The sequence below is a fragment of the Mastigoproctus giganteus genome, chromosome 6 (assembly GCF_048544385.1).
Source record: "Mastigoproctus giganteus isolate SK-2022 chromosome 6, ASM4854438v1, whole genome shotgun sequence".
Lineage (NCBI taxonomy): Eukaryota > Metazoa > Arthropoda > Arachnida > Uropygi > Thelyphonidae > Mastigoproctus > Mastigoproctus giganteus.
In genome coordinates, this window is record NC_143580.1 from 158,176,991 (window position 1) to 158,200,224 (window position 23,234).

The 23,234-nt window shown below is 38.7% G+C and overlaps 1 protein-coding gene across 1 annotated transcript in view; it reads right to left on the reverse strand.

The window, feature by feature from the left end:
* Fancl (E3 ubiquitin-protein ligase Fancl) overlaps positions 1-21,573 on the reverse strand; it is a 202,065-nt gene extending 180,492 nt beyond the window's left edge. The window contains exon 1 of the mRNA XM_090375427.1: positions 21,465-21,573. The gene's annotated coding sequence lies outside the window, so the exon portion shown is untranslated. The remainder of the gene's footprint in view (positions 1-21,464) is intronic.
* Between the last annotated feature and the right edge of the window lie 1,661 nt (positions 21,574-23,234).

Below are 23,234 nucleotides of genomic sequence, written 5' to 3' on the forward strand. Positions count from 1 at the left end.
AATTATTTTTTTGTTCACAAGACAGGTCAGGTATATGTGTTCCAGAGTCCCTGGGGTGGTGCAGAAGAGACAGTAATTTGAGGCACATAATCCTGAACTAGTGTAACACAACAACTGGAGTGGGACAGATGTTGTGCCACAGTCTGCAATGGATGTCTGTATTTGATTTGGAACATTTCATCTTGCATGGAAGGTTCCATTGAAAGTTAAATGGTGGCTCAAACGTAGAGAAAGATGCAGGGAGAGCTTTGCAAATGGACAAGAGAAAAATCGTGACTGCACTGTGCAGCATAATTAGCTGATATACTTTTTGGAGCATGTAGGCAACAGAGGTACCATAGCTTCTGGTGATATGAAAAGGTTGGTACAGGTGAGGATCAGGTGACATTTTCAATCCCTTTTGCTGTTGTGATGTCTGGAAGCACTATTGCAATTGCTAATTTTAGAAGTTTGTATTGCTGCCTTGCATTTACAGTTTTAACTATAAATGGTTGGTTGGTTGGTTTAAATGGAAGTTTATTGGCACAAGGGCAACTAGGGCCAAATTGTGCCTATCACAGCAATTTAACTATAAATACAAGGCAGGTTAAATCTTCTGAGCCTTTCCGTTCAGGCGTGGTGTCAGGAGGTTACCTATGGTCCTTACTCCTCCTTAGTTCCACATAGGAAAAAGGGGATGGGTGCATTATCTTTCAGTTGCAAGGTCCATTATCTTTTTATTACAGTGAGTAGTAGAGATGTAGTAGTAGTAGTAATGGCAAATGATCCAAGAAAGCAAATTTATGTAGCATCAGCCAAAAGGGAAAAAAAAAAAAAAAGTACTGAGAGAGGGAAGTGATGTTCCAACTTTTTTTACTACTTTATTTTTATTATTTTTTTATTTCATTTTTTTTTACTTATTATTTTTTTTTGTCTCCATCCAGGAAGCTCAGGCAACCCCGGCGGAGACAAGCCAGAGAATAATGGGTTGCCTGGCTACCTCCCCTCCTAGTGGCATGTGTGGCAAATGGGGTTCCACCAGGTGCCCTGCAGCCAAATGCCAGAATAAAACAGAACCCAACTCAACACAGAACACTTTTCTGGCATTAATAATAGTACTGTATTTCTTCACAGCATACATACAGCACAGATGTGGGAAACCACTGGTGGCACCCGATCCTAACACTATGCACACACACTTCTGGATGGTAGTTGACTCCCTACCCAACAGGAAAAAATCATTGTTGGTACTGATATCAACTGTCAGTCCACCAAATGGCATGGCTCCATGGAAGACTGCTCAGGTACCCATAATGGCAGGCAGCTGTATGATTACCTTACATCCTCTACTTTCCATATTCTAAACAGACCCAACAATCTCTCAACCTTCTTAAGTATCCTCTGCGAGGTGAACACAGATATCACCATAGCAACATGTTCAATCTCCAGTAAAATCAGTGACTGGAGGGTTAAAAAGGCTTGGGTAACCTCAGACCATAGAGTGATAACCTTTCATATTTCTAGATCTGCACACATTTCTCCCCAAACTCGACAGCAAGACAACCGGTACACCATTCAAAAAGCCAACTGGAATCTATTTAACACCCCACTATAGAACTCCTTTCAAAATCCTGCCTTTGTCCAGGATCTAACAACAATTGAACCAAATCAACAACAAAAGAAAATCACAAAAGCCGTCATCCAAGCATCAAAAGCTGCAATTAAGTAAAAGAATCCTTGCACTGGAGCTGTGCCTTGGTGGTGCCTGGAGCTGACCTGCCTGCACCATAATACTAGAAAGGCCATCCAGCAGGTCCATACCTCCTGGCCGATGACTGAAGTAGAGCTGCTGCTTAGAAATAATTACAGAAATATTAGGAATCAGTATACAGCCTTCATTCATTCTTGGAAGTGGACCTCGTGGAAGAATCTTGTCACAGGAAATACTGACCCCTGGGGAGTGGTGTATAAAATCACTACTAATAAACTCCCTAGAGGGGAGGTGGTTAACTCCACCCTAACCCCACAGGGTACAATGACAACCACTTGGCACGAGTCAATAAGTAACATTCTGGATGCCCTGTTCCCACCATTGGGGAACATCAGATCACCTGACCAATTGGAGATCTGCCATCACAATGATACCTTGACATAGCCCAAGATGAGCAGCCCTTCACTATCGAAGAACTGCAGCAGTCCCTAGCCATAATCAAAGATAACAAATGTCCTGGCCCCGACCACATTGAACTTGAAATTCTGAAAAAAGCCACGGAAGTAAATCCAAATATTTTCCTTGATATGTTCAATAAATGTCAAGACACCAGAGGAATGGTGTCTTTCCAGATGAATGGAAAATCACTAATGTCTTATTAAAAACCCAAAGAAACCTCCAGAAGAACCCACTCCTACAGTCTGATTGCTTTGCTCTCTACTGTCAGCCAACTTCTTGAAAGACTCCTCCTCATCGGAGTAGATCAACACTACATGAATGCAGGTCTTAAAGCTGAAAGCCAATACGGGTTCCATCCAGGTAGATGAGCTGAAGATGCCCTCCACCGCATAATAATAGCTGCCACCAACTCTACAAATAAATACCTCCTCATCATCTCAGTGGATTTTGTTGGGGCTTTTAATAAGCTCTGGTGGCCCAGCATCCTTAGGTGCCTTCGGCAGGCTGGCTTCCCATCAAACCTCTACAAATGCCTCAGCAATTACCTAACCAACAGAAGAATTCAAGTCATCACTACCTACAGCAGTGTCACTTGTTGGGTCAGGGGGTGTGCCCCCAGAGCTCTCTTCTGGTCCTTCCTGTGGAACATTGTGCTTAATGAGCTACTCAACATGGATCTAGGCCTGGTCACAGCACAAGCCTATGCCGATGACCTTATCCTAATCCTTGCTGCTGACTCCAGAGCATCTCTCGAAGTCTCAGCAAACTGTGCCTTACACCTTCAGGACTGGGTGGACTTTCATATGCTCTCAATTTCCCCAACAAAGTCAGAATCTATACTTTTAAAAGGCACTCTAAAGACCACAAGATTCCCTAAATCAAATTAGCAGGAAAAACTACCAAACTAGTCACAGAAATTAAGCATCTTGGCATTGTCTTGGACTCGAAACTGAATTTCCATCCCCATCTAGCCTACCTACATACTAAAGTAAGAAATTGCATGTCTATAATATCTCACATTTGCAGGAGATACTGAGGCCTAAATTGTTGTACCCTTTTGCTCCCCTACAAGTCAATTTTTCTTCCAGTCAATGTATGGAGCAGGAGTTTGGTTTCCCAAGACTACCATTCTCAGAAACCATAAAAAACTAGAAAGTATCCAAAGGTGTATCCTTTTGACAATCACTAGGGTCTGCTGCAGCACAGTGATTACTCCAGCCGTCCAAATCCTTGCTGGAGTTCTTCCCCTGGATCTGAAGGTTATCCGTAGAGGACTTCACTTCTGTCTCTCCCACGGTATGCCCACAACATCTATGACCACACCATCAATATTTCTTACCTAAGCTGTATAGATGTATTTCCTCAATGAATAGACTGTTAATATCATTTAGTTCTCAAAGTTCAGAAAGAGTTCACATTCTTACTAAATGTTATTTATGCCTTGGATGTGGACAAACAACACATTGCAGTCATGAGTCCACTTTCACGTGGACAGTGTGCTCACAGTGGGCACATCTTTGTGGAGTGTCTACACAGGGAGGAACTGGCTTGCTGTATAAACTGCAGGAGAATGAAAAGAGAATATCAACACTCTGTACATCCTAAATACAAAAGAGATTAGGAACAGGCACGAAAGAGGTTGCCAATGATGAAAACATCACTTTGATTGCAGATAATAATGAGCACTATAACCAATTACTATTGCATGAAAACAAAGTATGATGCAAATAATTGGTCAAAGATCAAGAACGGTAGCTGACGACATTAGGGTTTCAGCAGGAAAATGCAACAGATATATCAATCTAGAAGACTATTATATCATTCCAGAAGAAGACTATCGATCCATCGCAAAGGTGCACTCAAATCACAAATCACAAGTTGCTCATTATGGTTCAACTATCAGATACATCCAGCCAGTTACAATAAATCCAAAGATGTGCACAGTTATAATGAAAAATAACCTGGATGTAACAGTAGCAAATGGTCTTTGTAATACTTGTGTGTGTCCAGATAACATTTTCAACTTTGTCATTTTATTTGTTCTCAGTTTACTGCCCTCCTTCAGATCATCTTAATTCAATACTCAGTTATTTAGAATGTGATAATTACAATGGGTGCTAATGCAAAATCGCCTTTATGGTACAATGCTTCATTGGATATTCATGGTCAATTATTAGAGGAGTTTACAATGAGCCACAATCTGCTGGTTATTAATAGACCAAGTTTTTTGACTTCACCCTCTAGTCAATTCTGGGTAAATTAATATTGATATTACCTTATCCAAATCTAACTTTGGTACTCATCCTGTGGATTGGAAAATGATTTCAGATTGGACTACCAGTGACCATTGAGTAATTATGTTTTCAGTTATTAAGAATATGTTAGTACCTTCTGATTTGTGTGTATCTGCAGAATTTGTAAGGTTTTCTATAAATAATATTAGCTGGGATTTCTTTTAGGTATCCATTTCAATGAATTTCCCTAATAGTGAGATTAGGTTTTCAACTGTACTGCTTCTGAACTAGCTGAAAAGATTTAAATTTCTATGATTAAGGCTACTTATAAATCCACTAAAAAGAAAACAGTTTCATCTAGAACATGTTCATGGTGGTCTTCCAAACTTTCCAACCTTAAGAGGCAGGTACACAAGGATAAATTATCAGAGACACAGACATTGACCTACTGCAGAGGTTGATTGGTATTACAATCAATACAGCTCAATTAAGAAAATATATAATAAAATAGTATTAGTAATGGCCACATGGTGCAAGGAAGCTTATGCTGCAACAGCCAAAAAAAAAATAATAATAATAATAACAAAAAAGAAAAAATAAATAAAATAATAATAATAAGAAAAAAAATAATAATAAGGAAAAAAAAATAATAATTAATAAATAAGAGAAAAGGAAATGGATAACCGAAATGTTTCCCTCCTCCAGCTGACCTTTGAATTTCCCCAAACTGTCAGCCTCTACCACCTGTGTAGGCAACTTATTCCATAAATTTATAACTCGCTGGTTACAATAAAATCTCCTGCAATCCAGTCTAAACATCTCCCCCGTAACTTGAAATTATGTGCCAAGTAGGTACTGCAGCAATCATCCTGTCATTCAGCACTTCTGTCTCATTGCCAGTAGAATGCAGTATCTAGTTGTTTGGCTGCAAGATCTGCTTTTTCATTTCCTGTAATCCCAGAATGCCCTGGGATCCAGCAGAATGTCACAGTTTGGTTTGAGTCATTACACACAAGTAATTTAAAATCGATTTGTTTTATTACAGGGTGAGAGGAGTTGGTATTAATATTTATGGCAGAGACAGCACTGAGTGAGTCAGTGTATATTAAAGCATGTGATCCAGAGCTAAGTTTATAGCATAGAGCTCAGCAGTGAAGATACTCCATTCTACTGGCAATGAGACAGAAGTGCTGAATGACAGGATGATTGCTGCAGCACCTACTTGGGTCTCAGTTTTTGATCCGTTTGTATAGATTTCACGTGCGTTTGAATTAGAAAGAGTGTAAGTTGCATTTAACTGTGCGATATTGGTAGGAGACAGGGTGTTCTTTCCCCACTGTTGAAAGTAGTCATCATATATTGCACAGATATTTGTCCAGGGTGGATCTGGTGGTGTCGTGTCCTGAAATATATTACCGATTTCTATATTCCATGATTGAGTCAGTTCCTTAAATCTAAGTGGAGTGGGTCGGTTTTCATTAGGTTTATTGTTATAAAATGACTCGCATTCAGTATTGTACAGACATCTCCAACAAGGGTGAGAGGGAAGACTGCCGATTTTTGCAGCATACATCAAAAGTAATGTTTTTCTGTGAAGATGTAATAGAGAATCATGGTAAATTAATATAGATATTACCTTATCCAACTCTAACTTTGGTACTCATCCTGTGGATTGGAAAATGATTTCAGATTGGACTACCAGTGACCATTGAGTAATTACTTTTTCAGTTATTAAGAATGTGTTAGTACCTTCTGATTTGTGTGTATCTGCAGAATTTGTAAGGTTTTCTATAAATAATATTAGCTGGGATTTCTTTTAGGTATCCATTTCAATGAATTTCCCTAATAGTGAGATTAGGTTTTCAACTGTACTGCTTCTGAACTAGCTGAAAAGATTTAAATTTCTATGATTAAGGCTACTTATAAATCCACTATAAAGAAAACAGTTTCATCTAGAACATGTTCATGGTGGTCTTCCAAACTTTCCAACCTTAAGAGGCAGGTACACAAGGATAAATTATCAGAGACACAGACATTGACCTACTGCAGAGGTTGATTGGTACTACAATCAATACAGCTCAATTAAGAAAATATATAATAAAATAGTATTAGTATTATTAATGGCCACATGGTGCAAGGAAGCTTATGCTGCAACAGCCAAAAAAAAAATAATAATAATAATAACAAAAAAAAAAAATAAATAAAATAAAATAATAAGAAGAAAAAAAAAAATAATAATAATTAATAAATAAGAGAAAAGGAAATGGATAACCGAAACGTTTCCCTACTCCAGCTGACCTTTGAATTTTCCCCAACTGTCAGCCTCTACCACCTGTGTAGGCAACTTATTCCATAAATTTATAACTCGCTGGTTAAAATAAAATTTCCTGCAATCCAGTCTAAACATCTCCCCCCTGTAACTTGGAAATTATGGCCCCCTTGTTCTAGAATCATTTATAACCGTGAAAATTTCATCCTCATTCATTTTGCTTATGCCTCTCAGAGTCTTAAACACCTCAATCAAGTCTCCTCTAAGGTGTCTAGTTTCCAAGCTCTGTAATCCACATATTCGAAGTCTTTCCTCATATGGATGAGCTTTTGCCAACCTCACCAGGTGAGTTACCAGTCTCTGGACCCTTTAAGAAGCACAATGTTTTTCTTTAGGTGCGGTCTCCATACCTGAACACAGTATTCCAAAGTGCGGTCTAACAATAGCCTTATACAATGGGATCATGACGTCCTTATCTCTACTAGCAATTGTTCGATACATCATCGACGGGACACCATGGGACTTCTCCTTGCAACCTGTCTACAATGCTCAGAGAACTTAAAGTCTGACGGTATCGTAACACCCAAGTCCCTTTCCTTCACTACCGGCTTTAGTTCAACTCCTCCAATTGTATAAGTTATTTTGGGGTTACTGTTCCCCAGGTGCAATACCTTACACTTTGATGGATTAAAGCATAGCTGCCATTTTTCTAACCATCCCTGAAGGCGATCTGATTGAGGTGTATAAGGCCTTGTATGGTTTTAGCATGCTCAGTGTAAGAAGTTCTGCATGGCGGCAATCATTAACTATGCTACCAATCTTTACATCATCTGCAAATGTAGACATCACGTCCTCTATCCCGTCATCAATGTCATTTATGAAAATCAAAACAACAGTGGTCCTAATACTGATCCTTGGAGAACCCCACTTCTTACATCAACCCAATCTGAGGAATAACCATTTATCACAACCCTCTGCCTCCTGCCCTGGAAGCCATCCAGCTATCCATCTAAGGATTTTCCTTGTGATTCCAACCTGTTCCAGCTTATAAAGTAACTGCTCATGTGGGACTGAGTCAAATGCTTCGCCTAAAATCCAAATAAACAATGTCGAAATTATTGCCATAGTCCAGCTCTTGAGTGATTCTGTCAAAATAGCTAACCAGATTAGTTAAACATGATTTTTCCTTTACAAAACCAGCTGAGTATCCTTCACAATTCCATTTCTTTCTAAATGAATCCTGAATTCCAAATTTGATCACTGTCTCCATGATTTTCCCTACTACTGAAGTTAGACTAACCGGCTGGTAATTTCCCGCTTCACTCTTAGAACGGCCCTTATATATTGGAGACACATTGGCACTTTTCCAATCCAATGATGCTTGCATAATTAGCCTCACTGGTTAATAATAATAATGCACTCACTTGCCACCTCCTTAAGATTATAGGGTATATGTCATCAACCCCAGGAGCCGCAGTAGCCCGCAGGCTCAAAAGTTTTTTTATTAAATAAACATGTGAAATTTCAACATCGTTAATTACATTATTTTCAACATCGTTAATTACATTTTTTTCAACTTCACTCCCATAATTTCTCATTGATGTAAAGGGGTTTTTCTTCTATAAATATCTATGCAAAGTAACTGTTGAGTTCATCTGCAACTTCAGCTGGGGTATTTAATACTGTCCCATGTCCATTACATAAGGGTCCAATCTGGTTTGTTCTTCTCTTTTTTGCATTTATATATGTGAAGAAATCCTTATCCCCCCTCTTTGCTCTCTTTGCCAGCCTAACCTTTTCTGTGGCACTATTACAGATCAATATGTAGCTGTTATACGCTTCTGTACTTTTTACTGCTCTGTAACTTTTCCATGCCGTCTTTTTCTGCTCGTGTAATCTGGCAACTTCATTATTCATCCAACTTGGAATCCCCCTCGTGGAGTATTTATTTTTTGGTATATATGCATTCAAGGCTTCTGTGATTAATGTTTTTAAGGTAGCATTAGCAAAGGCACATGATGCAAGAAAGCAAGCTTATATAGCATCAGCCAAAAAACAAACAAATACATACATACATCCCCTTCTCATTTCACTCATCCACCCACTCCAAATGTTTGCTAGTTCTGCCTTGAATCTGTTTAAGCTGTCAACTTCAATGACAGATGGAAGTTTGTTCCAGCAATAAACCACCCGTTGGCTAAAGGCAAACTATTGCACATTATCCTACAAGTGTCTTTCCTCAATTTGAATTTATGCCCTCTCAGGCGATTATTCTGAGCAAGAGGAAGAATCTCATCAGCACTGAGCATGCTAAAACCATACAAGGCCTTATACACCTCAATCAGATAGCCTTGCAGGTGCCTAGTCTCCAGACACTGTAATTTGCAAAACTGAAGCCTTTAAAATGAGGCCTCCAGACCTGTATACAGTACTCAAGGTGTGGCCTGACCATTGCCTTATACAAGGGAATAATCACCTCCTTATTCCTGCTAGAAAAATTCTTATATATCATTGACAAGACACCATGAGCTACTCTTGCAGCCCATCTGCACTGCTCAGAAAACTTCATATCTGCCTGCACAATTACCCCCAGGTCCTTTTCATTGATCTGACAGTAACAGTGCTGGACTTCTTTTGTATGGTCTGTGGGGTCTATGTCTGTGTGGAAAATGAAAAAGAAATTTTACTTAATATGTGTATACTACAGACATAACGATGACATTATTCCCCATCTCAATAGATAGCTTATTGGAATATCTTAAGGGGGAAAAGGTTATCTTTTGCATGGATAGCAATTCTAAGAATAAGCTTTGGCGAATCAGTCAACTGAAAACAGAGGATGTATGCTAAAAGAGCTGATGAATCACTGGGATTTCTCCATAAGACCATCACCAGATACTATCTTTTGGACAGTTAATCGAGAGTCCAATGTTGGCACCACACTCGATACATTTCAATGTTTCAGTTGGCTTCAGGAATGGCCTGTGGAGCCAGATTGGGTGTTGAGCAATCACGGTGATCAAATTTCTTATAAACATGAACTTAACCAAAGTAGCAGGGACCTCATACCTCGACAACTGCAATGTTTTTTCATTGCACTCAACGGATTGGAATAAATTCAACAATGACTCCGCCGCATTAGCTCAGATTCCAGCAATGACATCTTCAGTGAGCTAGTTGGAGTGGAAGCTGTGAAACAGATGAAAACTTGGATGTATCAGGCATCTCAAGCATCAATAAGGTGATGTCAGAATAAGTGTGCAACTGTTAAATGGTGGACAAATGAATTAACAAAATTATGGTGAGATCAAAATTGAGCAAGAAAGTATCAAGAGATTGGAGAAGTGACCATCAGCAGTAACTCAGATTGGAATATCAGTGGTCGAAAAGAACAGTGGCAAAGGAAAAATTTAAATCATGGAAAGAACTTGTTTGAATGAGTGGAAATAGACCCTTGGGGGCTGGTATATAAGCTTTGCACTAATAAACTGAAAATCCCCACTGGAAATGTGACATACTCAATCAAAAAGAATGGCTACATCATTATAACATGGGCTGAAAGTGTGGGTGCAATCCTCGAGCACTTGGTGAATGTATCTGTGAACGTATGCACTGCATTTGTGGGAGTATGGAAATCTGGGAACATAACTATATGTGTCAAGAATATGAGGACCTCAAGAAGGACTTTGTGGAAACAGTTTCAACTTTGCCAGCCTTGGAACCTAGATGTGAAGAACAGCTTATAGCCATTAAGGACACTTTCGAGGCCTTTCAAGCATTCTCTGTCCGGATTTTTAATAGATGGCATGTGCTATGACTTCATGTCTTCTTCTCTTGTATGCCCTTGTCAATGTCAGCTAGTTGTGTGACTCATATGTAGGAGCTCTGTGCCTGCCTGATGTAGGTTAAAGCTACTGAGAGTAGAATGGCCATTATAGCTATGCATCTCCTAGTGGTGCGTATTACCCAAATTTCCCTACACGATCTTCTCACTCCTACTGGGATATCATATCTGTCTTCTCTCATGATCAGGATACTCTAAGGGATGAATTACCACTATCTCCATGTTCCTTGTTGCATCTCCTTGTGGTGCATTGGAATGTTGATCTTTGACTTACATCTGAACAGCAGCTGGATGGACAGGTTCTGTGAGTATTCTATATGCTCATATGAGCATAGAGTGTGACTTGTGTTTGGGTATGCAGATATATCTGAAAACCATACAGTACTGTAAATAGGTGGCTGGGACTGCCTACTTTAATAAATAAATAAATAAAAAACCTTTTTATTGACAGACAGTCACAATGAAATCTATAATTTATTCCTAATGTTGTTGTGGCAGATTTGTCATCCTAGGCATTTGCTAACAAACTCACTATTAGTACCACTAATACCAAAATGGTACATTTTGGTTCAAAACTGGATAGTGATTGACCTCCTCAGATAAAGATAAATGGTGCACAACTTCCTGTTGTACAGGAAGTTGTACGGTACTTAGGAAAAAGAAGTATAGTACTTAGGAATTTTCATGAACAGCAAATTAAATTTTTTGCTGCACTTTGAATTATACACACACAAAAATTAAGAATTTTATGTAAGCCATAGTAAGGGTTTCAAGAACTGAATGGGGATTGTCCTGAAGAACAATTCAAATTTGCTATAAAGAGGTTTTCTTCCCTATGGTGGCCTATGCTGCTGGGGCATGGTACCATAGAGTGATTATAGTCTGATTTCATAACAAATTAGCTTCTACACAAAAATCTATGGTTGGTTATTTTAAAACCTTGTTGTATTGTTTCGACTCCAGAATTGCAGGTTTTGGCGGCAGCACTTCCTTTGAATTTTCATTTGATTTTTTCAAGGATTAACATACTCAAAAGCAGATCCCAATTGAGATCTTAGGGATAAGCCTAGAAGTTCAGCAAGATGTTAAAAGAGAAAATTAAGATGTTATAATGAATTAATAAATATATGGCAGACTAGATGTGATACTATAAAACTTGGATCAGTTACAAGAGTATACTTTCCGGAAGTAACTTTCTTTCTTTATAAATCCAATCAAAAATGGTTTGTTATGAATATACATCTTTCTTTTTAAGAGGACACGACTCTTTTAATGAGAAACTTTTTAAATTTAGTCTCTCAAGTACAAATTTAAGTATTTGTGACAGCACAGAAAATTGGAATCATTTATTGTTTGACTGTCTCTTATATAATGATTTTAAGAGTTTCCCTTTCACAATTGGGGCTCTTATTCCTGATCAAGGTTCTGCCTGAATACAAAACAGTGATACCTTAAAAGCTTTTATCAAATATGCTGAAAATGTAAGCATTTTCATATTTCGAAAAGTGTTTCAGAGAGTGAGTGGTGAACAAAATGAACAAATGTTTTAGTGAATCTGGGTTTGTAAACAAGGTTTGTGTGCATTAATTTAAATTGTGAACTGTATTTAAATTGTGAACTGTATTTAAATTGTGAACTGTATTTAAATTTAAATCGTGAACTGTATTAAATTGAAATCTACAATCTACAATTAAAATTCTAAATAAAAATCTACAATCTTAATGGTGTTCTTATGTGCAGGGACCTCAACCATACATGAAAGATATTGTGTTCTTGCTGAAATAAGCCTATAGCTTTTGCTACATTTGCAGTGAAGGGATATTAAAACAACTTATGAAAAAAGCCTATGAACTCTATTTTGGATGTAAGTTTGGAGATCAAGATAAGCTATGGGCCCCAAAGATTTCCTGTAACTCGTGTTCAAGGATAATATTAACAGGCTGGCTTAGAGGTAGTCATAAATCAATGCCTTTTGCTGTTTTGGTGATATGGCAGGAACTACAAGACCACAAACAATTTTTACTTTTGCATGACCAATATTTCTGGTTTTTCTGGGAAATTCAAGCATAAAGTAGAGTATTCCAACATACCTTCTGCTCTAAAGCCAGTTCATCATGGTGATACAATGCTGGTGCTAAACCCCAAGCCGTGGAGGCTTTTTCATTGATTCATCCAAGGTCAGTCTGAAAGCAGTTTTACTCCATAATGGAAATAAGTATCCATCTATACCATCGGTCCATGCAGTTCACATGAAGGAAACATACAACCTAGAGGTTCTTTTGCAAAAAATATGCTACCAAGAATATAAATGGAATATCAGTGCCAACCTAAAAGTGGTAGCTTTTCTGACTGGGGTGCAAGGTGGATACACTAAATACTGCTGGTTTTTATGCGAGTGGGACAGCCGAGTGAAGGATTGCCACTATAGGATAAAAAAATGGCCAGGCCATTCAAAAACTACACCAAGCCAAAAAAAAGTAGCACATTCTCCTTTGGTGGATAAGTCAAAAATTTATTTACCTCCATTGCACATCAAGCTAGGTTTGATAAAAATATTTGTAAAAGCAATGGACAGAAAATGAGAAGGATTTTCTAGTTTGAGGCAAACATTTCCTCAAATCAGTGAGGCCAAAATAAAAGAGAGAATTTTTGTAGGTCCTCAAAACTGCTATTCCAAGATGAGGAATTGACTAAAATATTAAATGCTACAGAAATAGGAGCCTGGAAGGCATTCAAAAATGTCTGCCAGAACATTTTTAGGCAATGAGAAATCACAAAATTACAGTGAAATTGTGGATGAACTAATTTTTGCATACAGCGAGTTGGGATGCAACATGTTGTTAAAGCTTCATTTCCTGCATTCCCATTTAGACTTTTTTTTCCTGAAAATGTGGGAGCAGTCTCTGATGAACATGGTGAAAGGTTTCACCAAGATATTTCTCAAATGGAAAAAAGATACAGGGGATGGAGTCCAAATATGTTGACAGACTACTGTTGGAATCTCGTATAGGAGACAAGAAAAATATAAAAGAAATATATGAGAAATATAAAAGGCAAAAAATGACAAAATAAATGTTTTGTTATCAGATAAGCATTTTGTAAATAGATTAAACTTAACAGACCCATTGTTCAATATTTAATACTGCATATAACATTTTCTAAGGCCTCCGTAGCCAAGTGGGCAGGAGCGGGAGTGCAGTAGCATACGCTCTTTGAGTTAGACCGGGGTTCAAGCCCCTGACTGCTGAATACGGTCGATCTGTCAACCTGCACTGGACCAGCGTGGCAGATTATGGTCCATTTTCCTCAACATGAATTGTTGAGGAGGCTTCCATCCTGCAGTGGGTTGATAACGGCTGCACTTCACTTTTTTTTTTATAACATTTTCTTAAAATATAGTTGGATCTCTCTTTAACGAACTTCCATATAGCGAATTTTTATATTTAGTAATTTTTTTTTTATATTCCCCTGGTCATTACATTGAAAATATATTCCGTATAATCAAGAAAATTTCCATATAACAAACTGATTTTGAGAGACCTGGGTACACATTGTTCACACCTCTGGCCTGTAGACAATAGAGCTGACACTGTAGAAAGCATAAATTAAGAGCTAAAAAGATTAAGAATTATGGTTTATCTTGGTTTACTGCAGATTATGGGAAGACATTACCCCCACCCTTATCCTCACTACCTTCAAACTGCTCTGACAATCCCAGGTCAGAGATTTCTGTTGCACTGCATGCCAATTGCCAATCCAGACTCTGACACAGTCTGACTGCAGCCTGTACTGATACTCACAATGATCTATGGAGGAATTCGTTGCTAGCACATCTCTTATGGTCCTTAACTGCCCACACAATCTGTCTAACTTTAGTTCAACCATGTGGGAAACAAATATTAATGTAACTTTAGCCACTGCCTCCATAGCTCATAAAATAACCAACTGGCATGTCTAGGAAGCCTGAATCACTTCTGATCATAGAGCCATTACCTTCAACTTTGTTCATCAACAGGAGGCCTCCCCTCTATACTTTAACACAGCAAGGTACAACATCAAAAAATCAGACAGATACCTTCCAGCAAACCCTTACAACTGAAGTAAATGGTATTTGACTCTGTTTAATCAGCAAACATCTCAGAATCCTAAAATAAATGCAATCCCCTGGTGGTTCCCCAGAGCTGGAGAACCTTCAGCACAGGATCCACATGGGAAGAAAAAACTTCCAAAGGGCGACCTGGCCTGAAAATGGGGTGAATGCTTGGAGGGAAGCCTACAGGACCCTCAGAAATAATTACACTGCTCATCAAGTGCAGAAAAAGGGAATCCTGGAAACAGTTGGATGGGACGACCGACCCCTGGGGAGTCATATACCGGATTGTCACCAACAAGCTTTCTCCAGGCAAAGTGGTTAACACAATTACAACCACAGATGGTTCTCCAAACCCACACCTGGGTGGACACCCTAATATACTAAATGTGCTATTTCCTGCTGAACACCAAGCCTTGTCCCCTACACAGTAAGAAATCTGCAAGGACAAACAGACCTACCTAACTACAAAAACTGAACCTCTATTCTCCCATGATGAAGTAACGGCTGCACTGGACCATATACAAAACAACAAATTCCCAGGACTTGATTTATCAGAAATGGAGGTTGTAAAAAATATTTTTCACTGCCTTCCCTGACCACCTACTGTAACTGTACAACCACTGCCTCCCTGAAACAGCAATTTTGCAGCTAATACTGAAAAACCCTGAAGAGCTGCCACTGAGCCCAGGTCTTATTGGCCCATAGCTCTGCTACCTGTGCTGGTCAATTACGATGAAGTAGCAGGCACTTATACTGTGCCTGTTACTTGATCGCTATCAGCAAGCAGCTGTGTTTAGACAAACAATATGGCTTTAAACCTGGCCACTCCACCAAGGATGCAATGCAGCATATGCAGTAAAAAGTACTGAGGAAAAATATATGCTAGCCATCTCTGTTGATTTTGCTGGTGCCTTCAACACTCTGCAGTGGGCCCAGCATTCTCCAGAAGGCAATACAAGGCTTACCAAGAAACCTCTATAACATCATCTGCAACTACCTCAACAATAGGCAAGTAATAGCCAGAACAAGATTTCACAAAATATCCATACCTGTGGAAAAAGGCTGCCCACAGGGTCCAGTCCTGGGTCCATTTCTGGACAATAGTTTTAGATGAATTATTAAACACGGATGTCTTTTCTGGGCATGCAATCATAGAGAACTGAAAAACCTAGCTAACAGCAGAATTGAGCACAAGTCCATAAATTGAAAAACTCACCAGATAAAACCAAAAATTATCCTCCTAAAAAGCTCTTACAAGAGCACCACTTATAAAAATAAATGGCATTTCTATCAGCATGGTCCAAGAATTAAAATATCTTGGTATAATTTTTGACAACAAGATGCCATTTTCTTCTCACATAAACCATATAGGCAAAAAAAAATTAGAAATTATGCAACCATGATCACCAGCATCAACAGTGCTGCCTAAGGTTTTAAAAAGAAAACCTTATGTCTCATATGCAAAGCTGTCTTTATTCCCATCATGACATATGGGACTGGCATCTGGTTCCATAAGACTGCAATAGACAGAAATTAAAAGAAATTAGAAATAGTACAAAGAGTTATTCCACTGACCACTGTACAGCTTGCTGTACAGTGAGTACCCCTGCCTAGCAGGTCCTGGCAGGTACCCCCCCCCAGACCTGGAAATAGTATGCCAAGGCCTCTACTGCAGGCTCAGAAAGGCAATACCCACACAACATCTAGGTATAACATAGACCTTACCAGTGATATAAACAGAGAAAAGAAGATGATTGCCACTGAGCTAACTCAGCAGTGGCAGACAAACTGGGAACAGTCCACCAAGGCGAGGTGTAGAGTGTGGTCGTGGTCTCTCTGAAATTCCCACCCGTTTTTTCCAGGATGTTCATCACCTTTTTCCTGATTTGGCATGGATCCATTAAGGCAAAGCTGCATCAGCTTGACCTAAGTGATGACCCACTCTGCACCTGCAGTGCTCCTGACAATTGACAGCACTTATCATGAGTGTCCAATCTAAGGCAATCCCCAAAACCTATCAATATCAAAAATCAGCCTGCCTGCCTCAGAAACCTTTTACATAACATTACAGGAATACTACACAGCTTTTACTAAATTTGCCCAAGAGTGTCTTCGAAATTAGAAGGCAGACACTCAGATAACACACACCAAGCTGGTCAGTTCTACACCATATTATGACTTCTCTCTTCTTAACAATTGGCATATGAGTGATGTCTGCTTCTGCAGCAGCTTGCCTGTGGGAAATAATGTGTGAATGAGGCAGTGTCTGCTATATTGAGTGAATATGAGAATGTTAGCAGTGTTGAATGAGAATGTGCATAAGTGGCTTCTCTAAGATTGTCTCCAACTGTAAACCACATGTTTATATCACATGAATTAATGCAGGTCGTGGCAGAGAAGAAAAATGCATGAGATGCATATAAATTATCAGGAGACACAGAGGCCTATGGCAGATATAAGCAAGTCTGTAATCAATTCACAAAGGAGGTTAGGGAGGCAAATGCAGAATACGAGAAATCTTTGGCAAAGGATGCAAAGAAAAACAGCAAAGAGTTCATTGATGGTTTGACTATTGATGATCATGGCCAGGTAGCTGATAAAATGAATGAGTATTTTCTATCTACGTTCACACATGAGGAGTTATTTAAGGAGGGGAATGCCAGAAGTTAATCAAACTCTTAACAGGGAGCTAAATGATGCTGTAATAACTGAGAGCAAGGTGGAGGAAAAATTGCTGAAGTTAAACATAAGGAAAGCACTTGGGGGTGGATGGGATCTATCCAGTTATATTAAAGGAGGCAGCAAAGGAAGTAAATATGAAAGCTTCCTTGGCCTGGAGATGTGCAAATGTGTCCCCAATTCACAAAGGGAGATCAAAGGGTGACACGGGTAATTACAGACTTGTTAGTCTAACTTCCGTTCCAGGGAAAATAATGGAATAACTGGTTAAGGAAGTGTTGCAGATCATCTAGACAAGACTACAGTTATTGTTCAGACACAGCATGGGTTTGTTAAGGGGAAGTCTTGTCTGACAAATCTGATTGGATACTATTATGTGGTCACAAAGGAATATGGATGTAAAGAATAATTTTGATATCATATACTTGTATTTTAGGAAAGCTTTTGATACTGTGGCACAAGCAAGACTACTATACAAATTGGAGCAGTATGGCATTAAGGCAAGTTGCTACAATGGATAAAAGGATGGTTGAGTGGGAGAAGACAGAGAGTGGTTATCAATAGACACTACTCTTCATGGACTAATGTTATTAGTGGAGTCTCCCAGGTTTGGTGTTGGGCCCATTGTTGTTTTCGGCATTTATCAATGATATTGGTGAAGGTATATCAGGGTTAATATCTAAGTTTGCAGACAATACGAAGGTTAGCAGTTTTATTAATGACAGTGATGACAGTAAACTATTGCAACAAGATCTGGAAAAGTTGAGCAGATGGGCTGAGAGGTGGGAACTGAAGTTTTAACATTGACAAATATAAAGCACTGCATATGGGTAGCAGTAACCCCAAAGTAACATATCAACTGGGTGGTACTACACTCAGGGTAGTGGAGAATGAAAAAGACCTGGAGTAATTGTGCAGTCAGATATAAGTTTCTGAGCAGTGCAAAAAATCTGCAAGAGTAGATCATGATGTCTTGTCAATGATATATAGGACTTTTGCTAGCAGAGATAAGGGGGTGATTGTTCCCTTGTATAAAGCAATGGTCAGGCTACACCTTGAATACTATATACAGGTCTGGAGGCCTCATTTTAGGAAAGATTGAGAGCTGCTGGAACGAGTACAGTGAAGGGCAAGCAACGAGATTGGTGAGTGGAACAAAGGGTTGGTGTTACCAAGAAATGCTTAAGTTCTGCAAATTGCAGTCTCTGGAGACTAAGCACCTGCAAGGTGTATAAGGCTTTGAATGGATTGAGCAAACTCAATGCTAATGGGATTCTTCCTTTTGCTCAGATTACTCACATGAGGGGGCATGTATAAATTCAAATTGAAGAAAGACAATTGTAGAATACATATGCAGAAATTCGTCTTTAGCTAACGGGTGGTTGATAGTTGCAACAAGGCTGATGCTATAGAAACTTGCTTTCTTGCATCATAAGCCCTACTAATGCTAATGTTACAACTAGACAGAACAGACTGTGCATGAGAGTTCTTCTCCACTTGCAGGGAAGTGAATGTGTCCCTGCCATGACTGCCACCCCTGATGTGGCTAATTATGGGACAAGTGCAGCAGTATGAGAGCTTTGTGTGTGAATGTTGGCCTGCTTAGGTTAGAACATCTGTCCGACTCTGTGCAGGCATGAGTACATGGTTTATGAATCTGTATTACTTGGCCTGCCCATTCCCCCCTTGTGCTTCAAACTCACAAACATACATTCATGTGTTACAAGAAAATAATGCCGGATAAACGACAGATGTGTCTATTTGAAGCACCATTCATGCCTTGTCACTCAACCACTATATTAGTGCCCGTGCCTACGACAGATGTAAAGTAAAATACACTGCTCACTACAAGATGTGGCAAAATCTAGAGTAGTAGTAGTAGTAGTAGTAGTAGTGGCACTTGATGCAAGAAAGCAAGTGTAGGAGCTTATGCAGCATCAGCCAAAAAAAAAAAAATCACACCATACCCTCCAATTGCCTGTCCAGTTCCTCCTTAAATTTATTTAACCTATCAACTTCCACAACGACAGATGGAAGTTTGTTCCAGCAATTAACCACCCGCTGGCTAAAGGCAAATTTCCGCACATCTATTCTACATCTATCCTTTCTTAATTTGAACTTATGTCCCCTTAGGTTCGTATTCTGAACAAGTGGGAGGATCCCATCAGAATTCAGCGTGCTCAACCCATAACGATTATGCCGACATTGATGCCTTCTTCAGGGTGAACGATGTAAACTCCTGACTACTGGATGTGCTCAGAGATGGCATAAACCAGCCCAAGGTATTTCTCAAACATCAATCAAGTGAGAAGTGGCACAATGCATTTAACCCATTCTTCTGTAACATATTGAAATCAACCACCGACATCCAATTCACTATGGTGGATTACTCTTGTGCCAGGTATGTCATTGAGTATGTGAACAAGACGAACCAAGGGATCAGAAATTTACAGCGAAAGATCACGATCATGAAGAGCAACCAAAGTTCAACATTGTAGAAATCACAGGAAAACTATCCATCAACATACTCAACAACGTCAAGATCACAAGTCAAGAGGCCATCTTGCTATGTCAGCCCATGTCGGAGAGCTCCGCAGTGGTAGTTTACATTGGAAAATATTTACATTCCCGCTTTTTGGTCAATCGAGCAACAGAGTTAGAAAATCCAACAACCTTGTGGAGGATTCGTGTGCCATGGAAAGGAAAATGGTTTGACAAATACAAGAAGAGACCACACCACTTGGATCGTGTAACTGTCATCTTTTGTCACAAATTACACATGCAGAGCTAACAGGATCTGCAAAAAAATGACAGTATCCACACACTGCGCTATCAAAACTGTGACATGGTTCAGTATCTCAAATACAAGAACGAGATGGTAATGCTGCACATCCCATTTCGCAATGAGGAAACAGGAATATGTCAAGATCTATGACAACAATGAAGAACTCATACTAGAACAGCATAAATTGTATGAATCGGATGTGGACATTTGCAAAACAATGAAAAATTAACAACTAACGAGGACTCCTATAACCTAATGAGAATGGCCAATGACAAGAAGATTCTACTCGTGCATGTCATTTGGAGCCTGTTATCGCGAACCAATAAAGATATTCTTGACCGGCCCAGCTGGTTGTGACAAAAAGTTTGTGATTTGCCTCTACATGGAAACATACAACCACTTCAGCAATGCACACAGGTGTTTAAAGGCCTACATTACATGCACTTCAACTGGTAAGGCTGCCGTTGCAATAGACAGAACTATGCACACTGCTCTCAAGCTATCCACTTTGAGACATCTTAAAAGTCCCGCAACAACATAGATCACTGTTTAAGTATGTCAGGGCGCTAATATTCAACGCAGTCAGTATGATCTGTGCCGAGCTGTTATCGCAAATGGATGCGAGGCTAAAACAGATAACTGGAAATGTCGAAACAAGCTTTGGTGGGCAAGACATGTTCCTAACCGGGGACTTACATCAGCTGCCTCCGGTTCGCATAACCCCAGTCTATAAACAGATAAAGCAGCATATCACAGGCTCCACTCTCGGTTGCATCCTCAAATACTACGAGCTCAATCAAGTTATGTGCCAGTCGAACATTGTAATCTCGTGTTAACCAAAATCAGTAATGGCACTAAATTAGATCCAAATGAGCAGTAACTCACTGAGTCACTTTTCTTTGCTTGGGAGGAAGCTGATCGCATTTGCCCAAAAGGTATACAACTCTACTTGGAAATAATTTTGTCAACAAGTACAACCACACAATCTTCAGTGCCGCAGAGGAGATAGTAGAATTAGTCGCATAAGACATCTTCGTGGATTGCACGAATGCAGAGCAAGAAACATATGTTTGCCAGAAACTAAAAAATGTTGGCTATTGACACTGTCAGATTACCTTAGAAGCTCCTGGTGGTCATTAGAAAGCCATATATCGTCACTACCAATGTGGATGTTATTGACACTATTGCTCATTTCATTAAATAAACATGTTTATTTAATGAAATGGGCTCACTAAAAGCGCTGTGCGTAAATTATCCAAGATCGAATACAATGAAGAGCAACAGATACGATTGTGGCTCAAGTTTACCACCTTGCCTAAGATTCAACTGGACATTTGACTATTGGCATTTAAAACTTTTAAACCATTTAAAACTTGTTAAATTTAAACTCCAATATCAATGTTACTCTTACTTGTTCTAAGGCTTCCTGAGCTGACCTCAAAATTTTCTTTAATTTCCATTCTCCTTTAAGCTTCACATTCCTAAAATAATTTCTTTTTTCCAAAATAATATGAACAAAGAATTCTTCACCCTAATAAACAATAATTTATAACTTGTAACCTACTCAAATTCATGGAAAAGGAAAATTTAATGCACATAAAAAATTTAGGATATTTTGAAAAACTGCAGAAAAACATACACATGGGAAAGCATCATTAGAATAATCTTGAACTTTTGGAAAAATATGCAAAACAAAGACATCACTAAGCTACAACAGCAGAATTCCATACATGTTGACAAAAGAGAGGCACATATACATACCATTAATTAGTATATCGCTGTACAAAATATTTAGAAACTCCATATAAAGGTTGCAATGTCTACAGATAGTATTATGACCACCACAGTATGCAGAGAAAAGTCCTCAATTCAAGTCCTAATCACTGAATGAAGTAAGGTTCACTTCCTGTTTGGACATATATATGCATATAAATAATGTAATTAAAATTAAAATAAGACAGTAAAAAGGAAAAACAATTTTGTAGCAATCTAAAAAATGCTTATATGCATTTAAAATGTTAAAAAGAGGGTTGCTATAAAAACTCTTTATAGCGACCCTCTTTTTAAGGTCCCAACACATTATAACTTCCGATGTGGCTGGTCCCAGCCAATTTCTCATTAACATAATGCTATTTTACATTCAGTATAACGACCTTGAAAATAAAAAGATTTCTCTATAACAACCATACATTTCTACCCCTTAATCTGAATTTTCACGATCTTATTACAATATTTGCATTTAAAAATTACAGAACACTTCAAATATATCGAGCAATTGCAGCCTGATAGTGAGAAATCATTTTGTGATTTCCCACTCTTTTCTCGCAGTGTGAGAAAAGAGTGGGAAATGAATATTAGCTAGAATTTAGTTACTGAATTTAAAAGTCAGTTACACTGTATGTTTATTGGTATGGCTCCAAGGAAGCAAATAGCTTTGCCAAGTGAAGAAAATTAGGATTTTGCAAGCTGTAGATAATGGTGTGCAAGACTGACATTGCCAAACAGTTTGGCATTCCTAAGAGTACCCTGTTCACTATTCTGAAAGATTAGAAAAAGATTGAAAGTTTAGAGAAATCTGCTGCTGAACTGGGTAGAATTCAAGCACAAAAGGTGAAATATCTGGATCTTACAAGGGTAATTTTGGAATGGCTAATGATGATGCATACAAAAAACGTTCCCGTAGATCAATCTTTAAAAGCTAAGGCTGAATCGTTTGCACATCGATTGGATATTGAAGAATTTAAAAGTTCAGATGGATGGTTCCAAAAATTTAAGATTCATCATGGTCTGTCTTTCAAAAAGGAATGGAAAGAAAATCATTTAAAAATGTTTTGCTGACATATGACATCTTTAATGCTGATGAAACTGAACTCTTATTTAAATTTCTACTAGATAAAACACTTACATTTAAAGGCGAGAAATGTAGTGGTAGAAAAAAAAAGGCCAAACAACAGACAACAGATTTGCTCCTAGCAGCAAACATTACTGGCACATAGAAGATTTCTCATTTAATCATCGGGAAAGCCCAGAAGCCTCGATGCTTTAAAGCAGCCTTTCTCAACCAACCCTAGAGGAACCATTGAAATAATTTCCAGGTCTCAGGGAACTCCTGCATAAAAATTATTATATCTATAGTTCACGGTATGTTAGTGTGATCAATAAGTTGTAGATATAATAATCC